The 19,771-nt window shown below is 36.4% G+C and overlaps 1 protein-coding gene across 1 annotated transcript in view; it reads left to right on the forward strand.

Moving 5' to 3' along the window:
- Positions 1–19,771, forward strand: part of LOC125236327 (calcium/calmodulin-dependent protein kinase kinase 2) — a 178,354-nt gene that overhangs the window by 21,549 nt on the left and 137,034 nt on the right. The gene's annotated exons all lie outside the window — the stretch shown is intronic.

Below are 19,771 nucleotides of genomic sequence, written 5' to 3' on the forward strand. Positions count from 1 at the left end.
TACGGTCCAGTGGGGTGACTGAGGAAAAGAGGGGTTACTTTAAACAAAGGCAATTTTTCACTCTATGAACGTGCCTATTTTTCTCATGTATGAGATAAAATAGAAATAAAGAAATAAACTTGTCACTAGAGAAGGACGCAAATTTCAAACCAACTTTTTTAAATATGCCAATTTTTTTTTAACGGAAATGACTTTGCAGACTTCATCTTATATTATGGTATAAATACTTGATAATGATTAAGTACAATTATTTATTTATTTTAGTATTTAAGATAATTTGTCGTAATAAGAAACGTATAAACATAATTTTGACATGTAGCAAATTTATAGTGTAATTTTTATCATGAAATAAAGAAATCTAATCTAATCTAATCTATCATGTTAAAGGGTGTTAATTTTTACCACATTAAACTAAGTTCTTATTTAATTTAATATAATAAAATATTTTTAAGTGTGCTAAATAAAATAAGTCTAAGTAATTATGTTATTTATATAAAGGTTAACGAGGACGCCTAATTAGGGTACCTGACCAAATATATGTGGCACTACCCACAAAATATTTCATCCTTATAATTAGGGCACATTAAGGTACTTTAAAAAGTATCTAAATGTGGCAAATTTGCACAAAAAACTAATATTTCAATATTAAAATAGCTTACAGCTTACTTTATTTTCATGTCTGACCTTTTAAGTAATAATGTAAAGATAATATGATAATGTATTTTGTTAAAACCCCGAAGGGTATTGGGTTATTTGCCGTAATCTCTAAGGATTTAAGAAAGTAATAGTTCAAAAAGTTAAATTATTTATTTACTATTGTTTCTGAAAGCTTTTAGGCGTTTTGTTTGGTACAAAAGGAAACGACCGCTGCTTAAACCGGTTTTTCATAGAATCGTAGTCCACCTTTTTTAGGGTTTCGTAGTCAACTAGGAACCCTTATAGTTTCGCCATGTCTGTCTGTCCGTCCGTCCGTCCGTCCGTCCGCGGATAATCTCAGTAACCGTTAGCACTAGAAAGCTGAAATTTGGTACAAATATGTATATCAATCATGCCAACAAAGTGCAACAATAAAAAATGGAAAAAATGTTTTATTATGGTACTCCCCCTACATGTAAAGTGGGGGCTGATATTTTTTTTCATTCCAACCCCAATGTGTGATATATTGTTGGATAGGTATTTTAAAATGAATAAGGGTTTACTAAGATCGTTTTTTTATAATATTAATATTTTCGGAAATAATCGCTCCTAAAGGAAAAAAAGTGCGTCCCCCCCCTCTAACTTTTGAACCATAAGTTTAAAAAATATGAAAAAAATCACAAAAGTAGAACATTATAAAGACTTTCTAGGAAAATTGTTTTGAACTTGATAGGTTCAGTAGTTTTTGAGAAAAATACGGAAAACTACGGAACCCTACACTGAGCGTGGCCCGACACGCTCTTGGCCGGTTTTTTTTCTAGTGATAAAAACTGCTTGACAGATTTCAGTAATAAATAATAATAATAATAGGCTAGTTTCCTACACTTAAAATAAAATATTTTATGTATTGCACGAAATAAAGCACTACATAATTAGAAGAAAAATATGGACAGTAATTATGTTTAAACATAATTTCTATTAAATAAGTCAAAGAGAAAGATATAAAGTAAATGAATTGACCGTGACGTCACTCCTCAGTATTTCATAGTAATTCCATATTCAAATAATTAATTGAAATACGGTTGTACTCACACATAACAAAACATGTCGCAGCAATAGCGATATAATAACGTGAGTACAACCGTATTTCAATTAATTATTTGAATATGTCTCACGGAAGTTTAACGTGTATAATTCCATATTAGCGAATCGTTTTGACAGTTCTTAAAAAGAAGCTGATTTGACTATTAGGAAACTAGCATATTAGCTCATTTCTTAAACAAAGGATACTATAGACTAGACAGCCAAATAATAATACCACTACCGAACGAGATGGTCACATACAAATTATAATAAGAGTGACAGAGAGCAAAATGTTATTTTTTGTCTTTGTTATAGTTTCACTTTTCCGCCGTTGCCACAAACGAGTTTGTGGCAAACAATAAGGACGTGACTTGTCAAGCTTATTATCCGCCCAAATTACGTAGGTTGTTTATGGTAAACTGTCAGCCATTTTTAAAGTGATTCTTAAATTCGCTCCATTATTCTATATCTGTCCCTTACGGGTGTACGCTTGTGTCAAGTCTATAGTATCCTTCGTCTGAGGCTCATTTAGAATCTAAAACCAAAATACCTAGTCATCGTCAGCACCGAGGGTTCCGTACAAACTTTCAATAGTTGAATCATCAAAATGTTATTCATAGAACTCTACAGATTTTACTAAATCCCTCAAGACTCAATTTCCCACATAACAAGTAATATTTTAATATACAATTTTATTGGTAGACAACGTCCAAATAAAATCAAGACTATTCGACTTCAATAGTTTACGACTTACGACGTGTCGCAACGACGCTCCTGAACCGACCTCATTATATCAGGAAAAACGCGATGTAGGAAATGAGCGTTCAACGTACAGCGACATCTATCGGCAAATTGAGTAAACTAATGCGCGCGAGCTAGTATGGAAGATTATTTTTATGGAATAATTGTTTATTGCGTGAACCGATTTTAACCATTTTGCCTTTATTTGAAAGCAGGTAATTTCATTGTTATTTTGTTAAAAAATACAGGTACAATAAACACCCGCAAGGGTGTTGAAATTGAAAATGTAAATCTGAAAGGTTTTTTATAAATAAATAAAAAAGTCAAAAAATTATAAAAAAAGTTTTAATACAATTTAGTCGTCCTAGTTACTTGAAAAGTTTGCCCCCCTTTCGCCATTTTCTATCATTTATATTAATTAATTAAAAAAAAACTACTTTCAACGAATGTTTATTACAAATTTTAACCATAAGTAGCGATATTTAACAATGACAGAACAGACAGACGGAAATTAACCATTTTAACGAACCCTAAAAATAATAAGTCGTAATGTACTAAGCCTCATTTTGGATGGATTCCGGAAACACAGCTTATCTAAGAAATACATTATTAAATGAATACTATAAGTAGGTACCTATAAAGTACCATCAGAACTCGACGCGCTAATAATTAGTTGCAGTTGTACAATGCAAAAAAACGAAGAATACGGCTATTGCTGAACCAAAGATTTCCTTAGAAATAGATGACATCATTCTGTCACATTTATTGACAATGACTAAAGATTGAAAGTGGCATCTACTGGTACACTGTCAAGCACTGGTACCTTAGAGGCAGGGGCGGCGCACTCTGCGATTCCGGAGCTACAAGTACCTACTACATGCAGGCGGCCGCGCCGGCGCGGCCCATTCAGTGGTTGACGACCTTCGCGCGGCGCAGAACAATGTCGGCTGCTCGCGTGCGGTCCGTTTGTTAATATAGGCAGGGGCGGCTCACTCTGCGATTCTATCGCCGCGCTACAAGTACATTCTGGCGGCCGCGAGTTCGCGGCCTACTCAGGGGTGGCGCGCATTCTCACGGAACGCACGTTCACACTTTCTGTAGTTACTTTACGTCGCGAGTTTTTTTTAGGGTTCATATGCGTTGTCCGCGTGTGGAATGGCTAATAAAGCTTAGTTAAATAAATATCATGAATAAAATAAATACCATAAGACATTTTTACACAGATCTACTATTGCTTAAGTCCCCCGGAAAGGTTCAATAAGGCTTGTGATGTTGGAACTTAAACAAAAATATATAAACACTATATATATATATATATACCTAGAAAGTACCCAAGACCTGAATAGAATAGTATAACATTTTATCTGAGTATTAATTCGTTTTAATTCATAGGCAACCCTATCGCCGGACGCCGCGCACGTGCGGCTCGTTTCTTTGTAAGAATTTTGTAGGCTTTTAAAAAGGCGGCATGTCGTGAACATCAAAGCAGTGGGCCTTCTGTACTTGTACTATTATATATTCTGTGATATAGGTAAGAATTATGAACGGCGGCATTTTGTGAACATCAAAGCAGTGAGCCTACTGTACTTGTACTATTATATTCTGCTCAAAACAGCAATTCCAGTACTTTTGCGACCGTCGGAAGTTTAGGTATTCCATTGTCCTTCTGTCCGCCTGTTTGTCCGACTCGAACAATGTGGTGCCGAAACCTTTGTTTGTAAACCGGTTCGGATGTGTGGGCAACGGTGTGGTGGGTCATTTAGGTTTAATTGTTGAGATTTAAACACTGTTTTACTTAAATTTAGAAAATATAACGAGGGTAAAGAAACAATAATCAGCAGTTCTCAAAAAGTTTGTACAAAAATTAAGGAAAAATTTAAATTTGTTTTTATTATTCCTATTTTGTTACCAAGATTTTTTTAATGAATTGAGATTTTAGTAAGTTTTATTTCATAATATTGTCTTCGGTTACCGTGATAAGTATCTTCACTTAAAAAATCACGTCAATTCGTCGCTCCGTTTTGCCGTGAAAGACGGACAAACAAACAGACACACACACACACTTTCCCATTTATAATATTAGTATGGATATGGATTAACCTTTTAACCCATTACTATCGCTGTCGCAGTAATATCAAAAAACTTATTTTAACTTGAGACGTGTGGGCAGGAGGAGAAAGTACTGAATGAATGTACTTTGACACTTAGAGACTCTATACATCTCTAACATCTCTTATTAATAATCATAATAGCTTTATACTTTGTATAATTTCTTGTGTTAATATTTTTTTTTTATGAATACTTTTGCTTATTAAATTGTATCTTGTTCTTTTAAAGCATGTTAATTATAAGATGTAATGTTTTGAAAAGAAGTGGCCCGCCGAGTTTCTTGCCGGTCCCATAGTGGATACCCTCCTCCAACTGAGGGGGGACTGAAATCTTCTCGAGGCTGAGGCGTAGGGTTAGAGCCGGCGTAGTTTTATTTGACGTTCATAAGCGCATTGTAATATGCCTACTTGGAAAATAAATATTTCATTTCATTTCATTTCAAAGCTTAGTGAAGCTCAACTTAAGGTATACTATAATTAAACCCAATAAGTGAAATAAGTTATAAAATGGGAAATCTAGAAGGTGATATGATTAAGAGGCGGTACGATATAGCCGACTCTCCCCTATAGTCCTGTTTTATGCTGGTTTATCTCGTTTTTAACCCCCGACGCAAAAACGACGGGGTGTTATAAGTTTGACGTGTTTGTCTGTCTGTGTGTGTGTCTGTCTGTGAAGGCATCTAAGCTGTCCCGAACGGAAAAAACAAACTTAGATTTCGTTTTTGCTTATAGCATAGATAAAGGAAAAATTACGAAAACCATAAATTTTTAGTTACTGTTATAGAAAAACAGCTTTTTAAGAAATAAAAACGTATATTTCGTTTTAAGTAAAAATTTACATGGTCAATTTCTCAATTGTTATGAAAAGACAGATGACTTTTGGTGTTGTCACATTAAAAATAAAAAAGTATTCTAGCCAGTTTGAGACGTACTTTTTCCTATACAAACTATGAAAATATAAAACCTTCATGTTAAAATATATTATTTAACATAGTTGGCCAGGGCAGAATGCACTAACAAGCATATAGGAGCATAAATCAAACACACTTCAGTTATAAAAACACAACATAAAAATGTAAACCTTCTTTTACATTATAACAATGAAAGATTGCTCCTTTAATTTATAAAAATAATATTTTACTTTATGTTTAGCCCTACGACAGAGTCTGAGTCTTGGGATCGGATATTAAGCCACATAAACATAAGTAAAACAGCCTTAGATGGGTAATGGACAGATCTTCTTAAGAGATCTAGTATAGATTTTATTGTTCATTTTCACCTCAACAACTCTGACTCTACCGTCAGGTCCAGGGATTGTCTTAACGATTCTTGCCATGGGCTACGTTAGAGGCGATGTATTATCTGTACGCACAATGACAAGATCTCCTTCTTTTAAATTAGGATGGGACTGTTTCCATTTAGGTCTATTTTGTAATTGTGTAAGATAGTCCCTTGACCAAATACGCCAGAAATCTTGTTTTATTTTAGTTAACATGTTCCAAAATCTTAATCGGTCAATACATTTATTTGACAAGTCTATCTCAGGGTAACTTATCATAGCTTTACCTATGATAAAGTGTCCAGGCGTCAAGTACTCATAGCTTGAGCTATCTGAATTTAGAGGCAACAAAGGCCTAGAATTTAAAATTGCCTCAATTTCAGTCATCACTGTGTACAGACCTTCATATGTTAACGCAACATCACCGACAACTCGTTTAAAATGATGTTTAAAACTTTTTACTCCAGCCTCCCATAAACCACCGAACTCTGGTGAATAACTTGGAATAAACTTGAACTGAATGTAATTTGGTAGACAATAGTTCTCTACAGCATCTATGTGAGACTGAGATGTAAATATTTCATGTAGTCTTTTTAATTCATTGGAGGCACCTTTAAATGTCTTCGCATTATCACAAAAAATCTTACTAGGCATACCCCGCCTGGAAATGAATCTTTTGAGACATGCCAAAAATGCCTCTGTTGTGAGGTCGCTTACTAATTCTAAATGGATTGCTTTGGTAGCAAAACAAACAAAGACAGCAATGTATCCTTTGGTAATTATTGGGTTTCTAATTCGAGCCACCTTGACATTGAATGGGCCACAAAAATCCACGCCTGATATATGAAAAGGCCTAACTGCATCTAATCTTTCCTTTGGCAGTGAACCCATCAATTGTTGAGCAGCTTTAAACTTCATTTTAGCACAAGGAATGCATTTCATCACAATATTTTTAACTTGACATATACCCATTGAGGTATATGTACTACGTACTAGAGGCGACGTTGCTAAGAGAATTTTTAACACACCCCACTGCGGTCCATGGACCGCAACGTTGTCAGTCGTCTCCAGGCCCTTGCAGTGCAGTGACGTGCCGTGATTCATTTACAATCCACGTGAATAATGCGTTCTTGTGTGCTTAAAAATTGTTCTAATCACTCGAAAAAATCAAATAAAAGTCAAGGTGTGACATTTCATCGGTAAATTAAACAAAAAACTCGTCTATAATATTTTAAGATTGAATATTCTACAAACACGCGAGCGGGTGCGGACTGCCGCCATTTTGGTGACGCAATCATAGACTAGAAAAAGTTAACCGCGCAGATGTGCCATTTACATTGTTCCTACTAATGTGTTTCACTTCTAATATATTTGCGAAATATATATATTTCTATTTGGAAAATTATTAGGTAACTACTTACTACTTCATGAATTATGTTACTATAATATTAAAAAAGTTTATTTGTTTATAAATTGTTAATATTTTTTGAGTGAAATTGTATTTGTAGCACGCTCACTTTTTGCAGTTTTCTTTGGCCTGGTCATGAAAAAAGGGAACAATGGATACGCTTTATCCAAAAATTGTGCTGAGGAAACTTGGTTACCAACTGACCATTCATTGTATTTTAAAGAAGAAAATAAGTACAGCACAATTATATTATTTTGTATTGTTTAAGTTGTAAATAAATAAATCATTTTGACTAGAATAGCCGTATTTTAACTAAATGTAAAATTCCCATTAGGCAGAATATAATAATGTGTCACATCTGATGGTAGACCTACTCTATGCGTAAATGGCCGCTCCCCCCACCCCGCGCATTTGTCAGCATGTGCAGTGTTTTCGCTTGGCAACGTCGCCTCTAGTACGTAGTACATATACCTCAATGCATATACCACTTATTATCCAAAACCTTTCTGAAAGTGAGCCTAGCACTGCCCTTGCGCCTGCATGCTTAAGTCGCAAATGCTCTTTATGAATGATTATAGTGGTCAGGTGACAGTGTTTGGGTAATATGGCAGGATGCATTTGACTATATGGAATGTCCTCTGCGTTTTGTAACCTACCTCCCACTCTCATAACACTATTTTTGTCTAGAAAGGGATGTAAACTAGTTAAACCAGATTTAACAGGTAGATCATTTTTGAGTGCATTGACCTCTGAAGCAAGGTAAGTACTTTGAGTGCAAGATATGATGGCCATTAGAGCATTATTAAGTTCTATGGGCATTAAAGAGTCTAATAATTTGTCATCATTATTATGTATCCTGCAATTATGACAGAATCTCAAAATATATGCAATAACTCTTTGGAGCTTGTTAATATCAGAGTAATTATTTATAGTATTTAATATATTATTATTAGGGTCCTTAGCAGGTTGAGTGATATTAGTATTACATACCTGCGTTCCTATGTCATTATTATGTATGTCAGAAATAGGAAATTTTATTTCTGAAGACACATCAAACTGAAAATCAGCCTTGGACAGATCACTAGGACCATGCCACCAAAGCTTGTTTATCTTAAGTTTCTGTGGATCACATCCCCTAGATAGCAGATCCGCAGGATTATTGGATGTGCTAACATAGAGCCACTGAAAGTCTTTGGTTAAAGTTTTAATTTGTGAAATCCTATTTGCCACATATGTATTTGATTTTGCAGCACCAGTACTTCCTTTGATCCATGCTAAGGTTATCTGGGAGTCACTGTGCAATAGTACCTTTAAATCATATCTATATTTCAAAATGTTGTATACTCTATCTACTAGTTTTGCTAGCAACAGCGCACTATTTAATTCTAATTTAGGTATTGTAATAGACTTGTTCATGGGTGAAATTCTTGACTTAGAACAGAGTAGATTTGTAACTACTGTTCCATCAGAATTTATAATTCTCAAGTATACACAACATCCAAATGCTTTCATAGATGCATCTGCATATCCAATCAATTGAGCATGAAGTTTGTTACATGTGTTTACACATCTGAGTATAGTAAGGGTTCCCATGCTCTTCAGATTATCTATAAAAGCATTGCATCGTCGAAGCTCTTCTTCTGGTAATATAGTATCCCAGTTTAAGTTTTTAATTGACCACAACCTCTGCATCAGTAATTTAGCAATTACTATTATAGGCCCTATCAGACCCAAAGGGTCAAACATTTGGCCAATATAGCTCAACACCTTCCTTTTGGTATTGATTTCAGAGTCATCAGATGCAGGGCATGTAAATGTAAGCTCATCATTGAGCACATCACATTTCAAACCTAAAGTTTTGACAATATTGTTTTGATTTATGTCTAGTTTTTCTAAACATTTATGTTCACTGGGGATTCCATCAAGAGCCTGCGGAAGGTTAGAACACCATTTGTGAAGTTTAAATCCCCCTTTTTTCAACATCTCTATAAGCTGATCTTTTAGCTCAATCAATTGAGGTTGTTCATCTGAACCTGTAATAACATCATCAACATAGGTGCTTTTGAACATTGCCTCAGCAGCCAAAGGATATGTTTCCCTATACCTATGACCCAACTCAATAAGGCACCTAGTCGCTAAATAATTTGATGGCTTCAAACCATAAGTTACTGTTTGAAGCTGCAAACATTTGATGGGTTCTTGAGGGGTATCACGCCAAAGTATATTTTGAAGAGAGGCTTGCTCCGGATTGATGTGAATGGCCCTAAACATTTTTGTAACGTCACAACTAAGGGTGTATATAAAGGTTCTCCATAGAAGCAAGATGTCAAAGAGCTCGCTCTGAACCATTGGTCCATTTAAAAGGACATCATTTAAAGAGACTCCAGACTTTGATTTCATACTTCCATTAAAAACAACACGAAGCTTGGTTGTCAAGCTTTCCAAATTAATAACAGCATGGTGGCTTAAGAAGTATACAGGGCCATTTTGAATATCATATTCACCAATATCCACAATTTTGGCATGCCCCAGAGAAAGATATTCCTTTATGAACTCCTTATATTTATCATAGTAGGCTGGACACCTTTCAAACTTTTTCTCTAGTGCCAAAAATCTTTGCAAGGCCACTGAGAAAGAATCCCCGAGCTGTAGGTTATCCATGTCATCAGTAATAGGCAAGTTGACTTGGAACTTAGAATCAACCAAAGTGGTTGTTTCTTGAAAATATTTTTCAGCCCTTTGAAATTCACTGTCACAGCTTTGTTTTTGTGGAATACTTTCAGTAAGCCAAAATTGTTCCATTACATTTTCCAATTTGGAATGGTCACAAATTGCAAAATTATTTATTAAGTATTGACTTTTCTCGGGAATACTTTCATCAGACATACCTCCACCTATTATATATCCAAACAATGTGTTTAACAATACAGTCCCACACGGAAGTTCGATTTTTCCATCTAACATTGTTTTAAACAAAACCTCAGCTCCCAGGAGCAGCAATATCTGACCCGGGATATGGAATTCATCATCAGCCATAACAACGTTATCAGGTATTTCTAATTTGCTCAAATCTATTGGCTCGAGAGGTAAATCAGGTGTGATGGTATTGACCACATGGCATTTGACTCGCACCTCAACATCATTCAGTAAGGAGTGCGCACCAATATTAACATATTTATTCATCCTGCTGTTTTGTTTACAAACACCTATCAAGTTAGAATCTTCCCAAGTTGGTTTTAAATTTAACCTTTTAATTAGTGATTCTGATATAAGAGAGCCCATTGCCCCACAATCAAGCAGTGCCCTGATAATTACCTCTTGGCCCCTATTATCATACAATTTAACTTTTACCGTGGGGAGCAAAACATCATCTGCTGACGTTTGCAAGTGGTTGTTAATAATATCATTTTTCGTATCTTTGTGCAACAAAGTGTTGTGCTTCTCCTTGCAGGTCAGACATGAAAAGTTAAATCTACACTTACCTTCATGCTTCCTCAAACAATTATTACATAGTTTATTACTGTTTACAAAGTCTAGACGGTCTTCTATAGGAGCCATCTTAAATTTAGGACAAGCATATATGGCATGAGTTGACTGCTTGCAGTATAAACAACTGTTAGATGTAATGGTGGCAATATTGGCCACCTTTGGTGGGTTAGATACAAATTTTTTATATTCTTTAAATTCAGATGAATTGCTAGGGTTGCTATCTTCTAACGCAATTGCACGCTTTTCAAGGAATTCGATTAATTCAGCAATTGTTGGCAATTCTCCTGAATTTCTATCAAGCATATAAGCCCTATTGGTGTATGCATCTAATTTTTTCGTTAAAATGGATATCAGCAGCATATCCCATTTATCTACAGGTTGCTGTAAATTTTTTAATGCATGTAATTGCTGTTGCACGCCTGAGATAAATGTTCTAATACAGGCTGCTGTACCCTTTTGCATTGCGGGCATATCTAAAATGACATTTATATGGCTTGTAATTAATCTAGCCTTATTATCAAACCGTTTTTTCAACAAATCAATTGCCTCGTTATAGGAATTATTAGTAAGAGGCAGATTAACAATGACTGACAACGCTTCATCTGTTAAAAACTTCCTTAAATAGAACAGTTTTTGCACTTGTGACAGTGATGGATTCTTGTCTACAACTGCCATAAACAAATCCATGAATGGAGTATATTTCGTAAAATCCTTGCCATTAAACACTGGAATGTCTATCGAGGGTAACTTTGGGCTATTCTTATCGTTGTTACTAACTGAAGGTTTATCCTCCGACGGTCTTAACGTGTTTAATTGGGCATTCAGTTTTGACAGGATTGAAAAATATCGGGATTCAATAAGACCCATATCTTCACTGTCATTCTCATCAATTGCTAATATGTCAACTTGGAGTGTTTCATATTCCTTAAATGTGTTAATGAGTTTTTCCTTACGGGATTCAATCATTTCGCAAGATGAGGATGTCAGGTTATGACTGTCATTGGTAAATGTTTCCATTCTCGTAATCGTACCTTTGAGTATACCGCGGGCCAGCCGCAGCCTTTTTAGCTCGTCATCCGGAGGCATTGCTACGAATTTTAACTCACCAAACACGACCGCGATAAATATAAATGAAAGGAAATTGCACTTCACTTATCACTTCAAACAAATGCAGAACTATAGAACGAACTGCTTTTGATCACTTTCACCGGCCGCACTGTATTACATATTTATACTATATTTATTAACGAAGGACCACAAAAGCTGTATGTTATAGAAAAACAGCTTTTTAAGAAATAAAAACGTATATTTCGTTTTAAGTAAAAATTTACATGGTCAATTTCTCAATTGTTATGAAAAGACAGATGACTTTTGGTGTTGTCACATTAAAAATAAAAAAGTATTCTAGCCAGTTTGAGACGTACTTTTTCCTATACAAACTATGAAAATATAAAACCTTCATGTTAAAATATATTATTTAACAGTTACATCACATAATATATTTTTTTTTAATAATTTTAACCTTACTACCCATTTCCTCATAAACGCGTAGAGGTATTAAATTGAAATTCATACCAAATACTCAGGTCTATAATACCTTTAAGCTGTAACAAAATCAAACTTCTATGTCAACGCAATCAAAAGAAACTTTCATTTTGCAATAAAAATACCATAGTTATGACTCGATTGTCGTAATGAACGAACTTTGTAAACCTTGCAGGTTTGTACGGAACCCTCGGTGCGCGAGTCCGACTCGCACTTGGCCGGTTTTTTTTGTTTGAAAGCTGTGTTAGTCGGGAGTAGAGATGCAACGAATAGTTGTTTGGCCGGATACCGGATACCGAATATTCGGCCTAACCATCGGCCGAATATTCGGTATCCGGCCGCCGAATATTCGGCCAGCAGAATTTTACCTACAATTTAAGCAGGGAGCGGGCGCGTCGTGCAGGTTTTGACTTGTTTCGTAGTGAACTTCACGCGGAGTCCGTTTTTGTTTAAATGTTTATTTTTTTTTAATAATAAAGGGCTATGAATATAAGTATTATAACCGTAACTGTTTTTTTTTACATTTAATTTGTCTACTCCAAAATCATTCAATCAAAAATAGCACATCCGGTATCCGGCCACATAGTACGTCACTATCCGGTATCCAGCCGAATAATAAAATTAGGGCCGAATAGGCCGGATACCGAATAGTAACCGAATATTCGGTGCATCTCTAGTAGGGCTTCCAAATACCGGACCTGTTCCAATACCGGTATTCATTCCGGTATTGGCGATTTCAATACCGGGATCCCGGGATCCCGGTATTGAAGTCAGGAAAATATAAAAAACAAGCAATTTGCTTAAAATAACAAATTTTATTCAAAATCTCGTTTGTTACTGTTCATGCGTGTTTTACTACAGCGGAATCTTGCCAATCCGACTTAGTGATGTGTCAAATCGATTACATTTCCAACTTCATAAGTTTCGATTTCAACCCAAAACGCAAACTTATGTGGCCAAGTTAGTACAACTTCTATTGTTTTAAGTAAAATACATAGTTCAAAGGGCTACGCCCTGTGCTCTTTGTTTTTGTTATGAGTCCTCAACTCCTCAGTCCCAAAGGACGCAGTATAAAAGCAAGCGGGAAAGAGCGCCAGATCTCTACTCAGGTGATTCTGTAAGTTAGATATCGCCGCCAGATCGGACATTTCGCAAGAAGACGCGGCCATAGCAAACCATGTTTTCTGCCAAATCGATCTCTTTGAGCTCGTGCGGAATAGAACCTTTTACATTTTAATAATAACAGGCCTTTGCATCTATAACAGATGATTCAAACAGCATCCTTGCGACACTTACGTTTGTGGCTGTACAGCCCAATTCGAGATAGGATCCCTCATCCGCACACACGGCAGGTGTATGCTCCCCCAGATGGACGGGGGTTAGAGGCCTGCTCGTGACGCCTCATGCGCTTATCATTCAAGGAGGAGAACCAGGCATTGTCGTGCTTGGATTGACCGTCATGGATAACACGGCGCCACGTGGATCGGTCTTCAGTCAGTCGTTGCCACGGGTCGCATGGAATATCAAATGTGACCATGTCACGCTTTGCGCAATTTTTAAAGCGCAGCGTTGGCCGTCCGACCGGTCTTTTTGCATCTGCAACATCTCCCAGCATGATTTGACGTGGCAAACGAGTCCGCTCCATTCGATACACAATTACACAAACACATGTCCGAGCCACCTCAATCGCCTCTTCTTTAGTATGGCTGTGATACTAGGAAGCTGTGTCTCATTCATGCTGTGTTTTATAATCTAATATTTTATAATCAGTGTTAATGGTGTAGTTGTGGTGAAGATTTGACTATAATATCACTTTATTAAATAACAAGCATTGAGAAGCATTTCTCGATTATACACACTATAGTTTCATCATTGACTATTTAAATTAGAACATGAGATGATTTTTTTTAGAAACACATTGTAATCAATATATGTGGTACAATTTAGTGGTATTTTTGTTTTTGGTGGCACTAGAGGCGCTAAAGCACGAATAAAATAAATCCGCCAAATCATTGAACAATTAGCCAAAAAAGCTGAATTGTCCGACATAGATTATCAAAAATCATATTAAGAAATAATCTATGGAATCACACATTACTTTGCGGAAATCCATGATAATCAAAATCAAAAAGATTATCCGCGGAATAGGAACACTTAATTTACGGATTAGAAAAGTAATTTTCTTGATTTTGATAGTTGAGTAGTGATTTCCCAATTTCGTTACTATAAGGAATGTTAGGTACGGCAAAGTTTTGAGCTAGAGTTCAACACACGCTTACGCACACGCACAGTAAAAATAGAGTAGCTACGGTATACGTTATTCGTATGCATTAACTAATTTTTTCAAAAGTATAAGTATGCACTCGTATCTATGACATAGATGCATCAAGGCGATTTGTTTACAGAGGATTTGTGGCCTGTTGCAACTACGCTTGACGTGTTAGCTTCTCTGTCACACTTACGCGCGAATTCACAAGTGCGACAAATGTGTCAAATGTTCGCGGCAGACCCTAATCAATTAATGCTTTTGACACGTATATTTAATTCTTTATCTAGGTAATAATCGTAAAAACTATCATTTTCATACAAATAATGGAAAAACACCAAACAGAGAATGTGTCAAATCGAGAAACGAGAGCAAGAAGCAAGATTTACGTGTGTAGTGACCATCCTGATGCAGAAATTTAACGTTTTTAATGAGTGATTTACGTTAATTTGGCATAATTTGTTAGTTACTAAAAATACCGGGATCCCGGTATTACTAAATTAAATACCGGTATTGAAATGTGCCCAAAAAAAGGCGGGATCCCGGGATCCCGAGATACCGGGATCCCGGTATTGGAAGCCCTAATCTCTAGTCGAGAGTGTTCTTAGCCATGTTTCATAAAAGTCGGTCCACTATGACGGGGGTTTTTTCAAAATTTTAATTTCGTGGTTAGGTTATTCCTAAAAAGCGTCGAGAACGTTCCTGAACGTCAGCAGAGCAAAAGAACCTGCTACTCACAAGCTTATTCCGACTCGGAGAGCAGTTGACATTCCAACAACTTACCCTTATTAAGCGAGTTACTCGCTCAAGTAATCCAGTATACTATCCCCCTTATTCATAAACGTACTCTAAAGTTATCAAGCCGATAAAGTTCGTTTGTCCCTTTCCAACGTATTGGTGTGATAGAAAGGGACAAACTAACTTTATCGCCTAGATAACTTTAGAGTACGTTTATGAATAAGGGGCAATGTATCTACCTTCCTACTACTTTCTTACTTGTGTTATTGTTGCAGTTGACATTCCAGCAACTTACCCCTAGTGAACGAGTTATTCGCTCAAGTACATTGTACTTCTTCCTTGTGTTATCCCTGCAGTTGAAATTCCAGCAACTTACCCCTAGTGAACGAGTTACTCGCTCAACTTAACCAGTATAAGTACTATGTACTTACTAGTGCACAGTTAGCGAGGGCCGATTGACCCTCACCAAGCACCAAATAAAAAAAAATAATAAAAAAAACTAGTGCACAGTGTGCGTAGCCAAAAGCCCTAACGATGTTCACGATTTGCTCACGATTCATGAGTGTTTCGTGAAGCGTTTGTGCATTCGGCTATGCACACAGTACTTTTTTTTTTTTACTTTTGTATTCAAATAACTTTGCTATTATTGACGGCCGGTCTGGGGGCCGATTTTTGAGTCTCACTGTCACTAAAATACCGGTTGAAAACGGTGAATTGCCTATTATTTTCAGTGACAATTTTCTTAATTCGAACGCCGTGAGACTCAAAAATCGGCCCCCTGGCCTAGCACGTAGTGACCCTGTCTGCTTAGCCGCGGTCCTGGGTTCGAATCTCAGTAAGGGCATTTATTTTGTGTGATGAGCACCTACAGATATTTGTTCCTGAGTCATGGATATTTTCTATGTATATAACTACATTAGTCTGAGTATTTACTCAGAACACAAGCCTCCTTGAGCTTACCGTGGGATGCAGTTAATCTATGTAAGAATGTCCTATAATATTTATTCATTAATCACCTTTGTCCTTTCAAGTTTATTGCAAACCTATTCATTTTGTATATCAAAAGAATAAATGTCATAATTAAACAAAATCGACGCGCCGCTGACAATAAAATGAAATATCAATAATATTATTGTAATTCGTAAACGTAGCGCTGATTAAACATTACTTTCATAATAATAACATTATCGAAAAACACCTGTTTTTCAATTCATTACATTTTGAACCATAAGCCAAATGAAAAACGTTTCGTAATAACTCAATATCAGAACTGAAATTAAATTAATGACAAGTCGTACTGATTTTTACAAAATGAAACTTTATGCCGTTCCTAATAAGCACAAAAAGGTATGACAATAGATTTGACATAAGATCTTATTCATCCAAAATAGCGGTATTATGTATTGCAACATATGTGACATTAATTATACGAAGTGCATAGTTTATACTTAATAAAGTGATGCACATTGTAATACCAAAGGATACATGCATGTATTGAGGTAGAGGTCACAATATGGGTTATACTAAAAAGAAAACATTGTTCCTGGGATGATTTTTCTATGTAGTATTTTTATATATTATTAGTACGTGTATTGTACTTTATCTATACCTGCAAGTATGTATATCTATCGTCGGCTAGCACCCATAGTACAAGCTTTGCTTTGCTTAATGCTTTTTTAATGAATTTTCATTTCTCTTTTTAACCCCCGACGCAAAAACGACGGGGTGTTATAAGTTTGACGTGTCTGTCTGTCCGTCTGTCCGTCTGTCCGTCCGTCCGTCCGTCCGTCTGTCCGTCCGTCTGTCCGTCCGTCTGTCCGTCTGTCCGTCTGTCTGTCTGTGGCATCGTAGCTCCCGAACGGATGAACAGATTTAGATTTAGTTTTTTTTGTCCGAAAGCTGAGTTAGTCGGGAGTGTTCTTAGGCATGTTTCATGAAAATCGGTCTACTATGTCGCAGTCGGGGGTTTTTCAAAATTTTAATTTTTTATCACTAAATTATTAAGTTTCATTTATTGAGTCTTCTTCTTCTTCTTTAGATCCTATTTCAATCCGAACTTGTGCGAAATCGAAATGTCATTTGATATTTGTCAGTCGATTTTCGGTGAAGGAAAACATCGTGAGAAAACTGGACTAATGCCATCAAAGCCTAGTTACCCTTCCGGTTGGAAGATGAGGCAGGCAAGCATGGTCGCGCGGTAAATGATAAAAATCGGGCCGTCCTTATCGCACTATTTGTAAGTGCGATAAGGACGGCCCGATGTAGGTATTACCTATCGTTTATCGCGCGACCATGATATCGGTGCTGATGGCAGTCGCTTTCGTAAAACCATTGTCTACGCCAAATCTTGAGATTAGTTGTCATAGCTGACCCCAGGTTTACAATCCGTGGCGAATGCCGGGGCTAACGCAAGGAGGATGATGATTTTCCTAAACACAACATCTGATTTGTACAGTCTGATCGTTGCACGATTTGGCAATATTTACAGTCTAAACTGAGCGCGCGGGACGTCACGCGGTCAACTGTTTACCGCCGCCATGTTAGAAATCAAACAACCGAATCACGCATTTCCAATATACCTACATACACTGATTGGTGTTGGCATAGCGGTATCTTCATGACATGATATACTAACTACTTACAAAAGATGAAACGGTTAAGGGAGGCAACGGATGACCCTAGGACTATTTAATGAGTTCGTTGATAAATTCGCCATGCACTTTTGCAACTTATAGTACAGCAGGACAGGGGGCAAGTGTAACTAATCCATTTTTTCTATTATTAAACTACGTTGTTGAGTTCTACATGTATCCACTGAACACGCCTACCATATATAACCGGTGGACACTCTATTTAGTATTTAATAATGCAAACATTGTAAAACATGGAAAAAATGGACCAGTTACATTTGCCCTCCAGTCGAGATTTGCCCCGCTGTACCTTATTGAATGAAAATTTTATTAAATAATTATTATCTTATCATCAATTATCATTTCTTATTTAGTACCAGTGATCACGAGGAACAATGAAAAAATGCGTATTATTTCCGTCTATACCTATCGATAGCTCACGGTAGGTGCAGCCTTCCTCAGTCAAGCGTGATGATAACGTTTTATGATATAGGAAAGAGGAAACTGGGCATAATTGTACCATTTGCAAATGTTTGATTGCCCCTAACAATAACTAAGTTCATCTAAACATATAAAAGAAGAAACTGACTGACTGACTGACTGACATATCAACGCACAGCCGAAACCGCTGGTCCTAGAGATTCCAAATTTGGCACGTAGGTTCCTTATAAGGTATAGAGGAGCACTAAGAAAGGATTTTTCAAAATTCACCTCCTAAGGGGGTGAAAAAGGGGTCCAAAGGTCTGAATAAGATTACTTTTAAAACGCGGGCGAAGCCGCGGGAAATAGCTAGTACTTTCATATATACCTTATATTTATTAATTTTGACGTACTAAAATCCATTTATTTACTAAAAAATGATAGTACTCATTAGCCGCCTTATACTACGTCGGTGGAAAACAAGCATACGGTCCGCCTGATGGAAAGCGGTCACCATCCCCTGTGGGCGCCTGCAACTCAAGGAGTGTCACGTTCGCGTTACCAACCCATTCGAAACTTGTACACTCCCTTTGCTGTGTTAAGTACCTACACAACAAAAAAGAGTGTACAAGGTCTAAGGAGGGTTTGGGTTGCCGACGACTCAAAGGACAATAGACGGAACAAATTAGTTCCGTTCTCGTTGAGCTCTTTTAGTTGATATTACTTGATATTTGCCTTTTCTCAATATTAATCCGCTTTATAACTACCTTAAGAGGATACGGTAGCGAAAATAATAAAATGGAAAGGAGCCCCCCTTTCAACTTGGTTTACCAGCTGGGCCTATCCAGTTTGTGACTATGGCTGTCCATCTGTGGTCTTTCAGACGAGCTACATGTCCAGCCCATCTCCATTTTAGCTTTCTAGCGTGTTGTAGAGCATCTAATGTTTTTATCTGTGCTTTTATTTTACTATGTCTTATCTTTTGTAACTTTTTTATGTTCATCATGCTTCGTTCCGTTTAGTTAAATATACTAGTGTTATTAACTAGATTTTACAAAAAAAAAATGTGCATTAAGAACAACTCAGTCAAAAGATATTTCAAAAAAATCCTTAAAATCGAGGTTCCGCTCTCGACTCTTTCCTCCTTCAAAACTTAATCAATCGGAACGAAATTTGAGAATCTGAATAACAATGAAATAATCTATGTCGAACCGTTTAGCTTTTTGGGTTAATTGTTACCAATCTTGAGTATCACACCTTTTTTTGCGCCACAATGAAAAAGGCCGTTTTTGGAAATTTTTGATTGGCTCTAGTGTCTTTAAAAAGCAGAATATCAAAAAAATCAAAACGGTCCGACACAGATAAAAATAATAACAATCTGTGTTGAAAAAATCATTGCTCTATCTTCAAAAACCAGGGAGGAAATAG

Source organism: Leguminivora glycinivorella, chromosome 19 (genome assembly GCF_023078275.1).
Source record: "Leguminivora glycinivorella isolate SPB_JAAS2020 chromosome 19, LegGlyc_1.1, whole genome shotgun sequence".
Lineage (NCBI taxonomy): Eukaryota > Metazoa > Arthropoda > Insecta > Lepidoptera > Tortricidae > Leguminivora > Leguminivora glycinivorella.